Source organism: Gorilla gorilla, chromosome Y, assembly GCF_029281585.2.
Source record: "Gorilla gorilla gorilla isolate KB3781 chromosome Y, NHGRI_mGorGor1-v2.1_pri, whole genome shotgun sequence".
In the NCBI taxonomy this organism is placed as follows: Eukaryota; Metazoa; Chordata; class Mammalia; order Primates; family Hominidae; genus Gorilla; species Gorilla gorilla.
Window position 1 is genome coordinate 16,091,735 of NC_073248.2, and position 4,372 is coordinate 16,096,106.

General features: G+C 51.6%; 1 long non-coding RNA gene across 1 annotated transcript; it reads left to right on the top strand.

Moving 5' to 3' along the window:
- Positions 1-657: 657 nt before the first annotated feature.
- Positions 658-2,744, top strand: LOC129530263 (uncharacterized). Its single transcript, XR_008675773.1, has 2 exons — positions 658-1,232; positions 1,754-2,744. It is a non-coding gene; the product is annotated as an uncharacterized lncRNA (long non-coding RNA).
- Positions 2,745-4,372: the final 1,628 nt, after the last annotated feature.

Below are 4,372 nucleotides of genomic sequence, written 5' to 3' on the forward strand. Positions count from 1 at the left end.
TCTCCCTGGTGTCATGGCTAGGTTGACTCAAAATAGTGGGGGCTGGCCTGCTGAGATCTTCAGGCATCTCCTATTTCTTTTTCTTTTTTCTTTTTTTCTTTTTTTGAGATGGAGTCTTGCACTGTTGCTCAGGCCAGAGTGCAGTAGTGCCATCTTGGCTCACTGCAAATTCTGCCTCCTGGGTTCAGGGTTCAGGCCATTTTCCTGCCTCAGCCTCCCAAGTAGCTGGAACTACAGGTGCCTGCCACAAAGCCCAGCTAATTTTTTGTACTTTTAGTAGAGATGGGGTTTCACCGTGTTAGCCAGGATGGTCTTGATCTCCTGACCTTGTGATCCACCCACCTCGGCCTCTCAAAGTGCTGGGATTACAGGTGTAAGCCACCGTGCTGGCCTTCCTTCTATTTCTGTGAGTCTCTCCGTGGGATGTCGTTTCAGCATAGTGTTATCAGGGTATTAGACTTTGTGATGTACTGGTTGGGGGCTCCTGAGGGGTTTGTCCCATGAGAGCAGGAGATTTAGGCAGAGCTGTGTGTCACCTTTTCTAACCTAGGCCAGAGGTATCCCAGTATCCAGAGAAGGCTTGCACTGTTTTCTATTCATTAGCAGCAAGTACTGTGTTCAGTACCACCAGGAATATTTTCAAATGGGTTTGTGGAGAATTTGACTGTTTGAGACCACTACAATGGCCATGCCTAATAGTTACTTATTTTTATAAGTGCTGGATGCATTTTACCCAACATAATAGCAGATACAGACTTTTAAGCTTAAAACCTAAATGTCATAGCTCCAAACATTTGGTTGTATGTTGAAATAACTCTCAAGCAAAAATTGATTTTGAAATGAGAGCTGTAAATAAATAAAATAAATGACATAAACTCATAAATATCTGGATGAAATGCTTATAAAGAGGTCAGCCTTAAAAATGTCGTGAGGTCTAATGTGCCACTCTTCTATTTCTATGGCTAGTACTTGGACAGGACAAGGACTCAAGGGTCTGCTGGTCCATCTCTGCACCTTGAAACAGCAGCTAGGGCACAAGGAGTAACGCTTCCAGCCAAAACCGTGTGGTGAGTACGAGGAGTCCATCCGGGTTAAGGAGTGTGTCAGCATAATGTGACCTGAAGAAGAGGTATACCTCGTAGGCGCCCAGGATCAAGGTCTCTGGCACACATTGAAATCCCCCATGCCCAGGTGTGGTGAAGTGAATCCCTCAGCTGGTGCTGGGCTTCCAGGTGTGTCCGGGAAGCAGTTCCCTGGGCTGGGAAGGATCCCCTCATTCCCTTGCCATGTGGGAGGGTAAGGCTTGTGGCCTCATCTCTGTATGTTCCAGCTCTTTCCCTTTCCATTATCCCACTGCTGGGTAAGGCGGCAGGATCTCGGAATCTAGAAGGGCCCTGGGTTGTTGACAGTGCCTGTGGGTGGCCATGTACTAGGACGAGGGTCCTCACTGAGCCTACCTTGAGCTTGGAGGCTGGGAAGGAACACCCGTGGGGCACTGGCTGTTCCGGAGTCCAGGGGCCCGTCCCGGAGAAGGCTGGGGGGATGTCATAAGCCTGTGGATCTGCAATCTAGGTGGAATTGCTGTATCTGTCATGGCAAGACACCCACTGGGTGGAGAGCTGGGCTTGTGCATTTTCCCCACGTCCTGAAGAGACCCAGCAAGACTGGCTCTCCTGAGACCAGTGACACTGGAGACCTCCTCTGGGTCCACTCAAGCTTAAGCTCTTACGTGCCTTGCTTCCTATCCGCCCAGGTGAGGCATCCTGGAGAGGATGTGCGGGGCGAAGGTCGTATGCGCACATGCAGCACTGGAACGGGGTGTCACTGGCCTGTTAGGCCGTTGCTCACCAGGCCCTCTCCTGAGCTCCCATGTGGCTTAGTGGTAAGTGTCCCATCTACCCGACCCCGCAGCCCGGGTTTCTCCTCCACTTACAGACCCGCACCCTCTTGGGGAGAATGCCAGCCTCCCTGGAGACTCAGGCCCTGCAGGACCCACATGCTGTCGTCTCTCATGGGCTAGACACTCTCTGGTGCACAGGGATTCCCAGACAGCGAATCCCAAAGCCCCTCAGGTTCTGTTGCTTCTTCCCTGAATGCCTGCCTTCCCCGACCGAACACACAGGAAGACACAGGTAGCTACTAGGTTTTATTTCCCTCCGGATGTCATTTCAGGTCCATAACATCTCCTTTAGGTAGTTCGCCCAGCCACTCTTTTCCTCCTACCTCTGCCATTCGTGAGAACTGTGAGGACTCTTCGTGTCTCCCCAGCGGGCAGGCTTCACGGGTCCTGAAGTTGGATTGTCAAACCCAGTGGTCTCCTGCTTGCCAGCTCAAGAGCTGCGTTTGAGGCACACCTGTGGGTGGGAGTGTGGGCCCCCCCCCCGGCCAAACAAAGGTACACAAGGGGAAACAGGTGCAGGTGTGTACAGGCGTGCACCAGCTCAAACATGCAGGCTGGAACGTGCGCACGCTCACATTGGTACCAGGGAAACTGGGTGGGTGTTTGGGTGTCTACACCAATACTCAGGTGAACCTTAATGCTCAGCCACATTCCCTTGCTGCACACACACAGAAGGTCCCCTGCCATTTAATTGATCATCTACAGTGGGATTTATTTTTACTTTTATACTTTTTTAACTTACCAAAGTATGTTGCATTCTTTCCCCCATCATGAAAAAGACTTTGATATAAGTAAGGAGGAAAAGCATTTTTTATAATAAAATACTTTATCTGCATCTATACTATTAAGGCATTTTACAAATTTTATGTCTGTTTTTTAATGTCATAGGAAATGTCTCAGTGCCAGGGCAGCATGAGTGAGGGTGGCAGAGGGGAGAAAGCATGTCAGGGGAACCTGGAGTCTCTGAAACAGAACATGATAGGACTGGCCATTCTAGAAGGATGTAGACCTAAGTGCACCTCGTGTGCACCTCTGCGTGGATGGAAAGAGGGCCTTAGTTGAGCTCAAACTGTGCCCCAGGTATTAACAGGCCTCAAGGCACAGAAAGGAGCCAGAGAAGGATGATAAGGCAGCTATCCATTGAGCCTTGCTTCTCACCCATTGACCTTTGCCACTTCTACCTCTTAGGTGACTTCAGGTTCCCCAATTCTGAAATATGAATGTTACAGTTCCCTGATGGGCCTTTCTCCCCCAGCCCGGGGATGGCCTGGGATTTCTCACTGCAGGCTCCTCCCTGATCCTTGATTTCTCCTTGTGTATCCCAGCTCCAGGACCCACAGGCCTCTCAGCCCCAGCCCTGGGCTGCTTACCTGGCCTCCTCTCTGTTCCCTCTCTCAGGGCCTAACTCCTTCCAGTAGTGCTGTGGGGGGATTGAGACAGAGGCCCTGACTGATGATCTGGGGGACTGGGGAAAGGCATCTGTGACTTGTCAGGTCATGGTCCAAAGCCAATTCCCCAGACGTCAAGGAAAGACCAGAAAGGTCCTTTCCATGATGCCCCACAGTGGCCCACACCTCAGCAATCCTGGCTGACCCTGAGTAGTCATGGTCAGCCAACCAGCTGAAGAATCTCAGGCTGCATCCTGCATGAAGATGGAGGCTCCTCCTGTATGAGTCTAGAACCATTGTACTACAGTAGAGCCAGGCACCCTGTCTTCTGGAGCAACAGGAGTCCGGAAGGCTCATGCCAGGCCTAGCCTCCCACACTCTACCCCCTCTACCACGCCAGGAGGCACTCCTTACTGAGGATGCCAACATGATACTCCTTAATGATCACTTCATTGCATAAATAAAGTTTGTGATGAAAGGAAAACTTCATCCTGCCACTTGTACCCGGGGTAGCTGAGTTCCTCCACCTGCCAGGCCAAGGAGAAGAGTACAGACTCAAAGGGATGATTTCATCTAGCTGGGCTGAGGGCTTGCTGGCTGGGGTGAAGCATGTGTTTCCGCTTCCCAGCTCTCCTGCTGAGACACCCCTGGAGTCCAGGAGGAACTCAACCTGACCAGGACCCTCGACCCCTCCCCCAGACCCAGGCGCCCCGGCCTGATCTGCAAATCCATCCTGTAGCTTACTTAGTAGGACTTCCTTATGCTTTCTGAACCCAGCCAATATCTGGGTGTGCCCTACAATCTGTGCCTCTGGTCAAGGAGCCTCTAGATGATTGGGTGGGCATGCCAGAGAACAACCTGAAACTTTGCAAGATCTGGGAGAGTGTTGGGCAGGGCTATCCCCCTGACTTTTGGCCTGGCACCCTGCACTGGTGGTTCTGTCTCTATCTGGCATGCAGGATTGGTAGAGGGTGTGGTGGTCTCGTGGGCAGGTGGAGAGAGGCCCAGAAAGCCTCGCCGACAATAAGCTGAGAGCACAAGTAGGCAGGGGATTTTGGTGTGGGGTACTGTGGTGCAAGGCAGC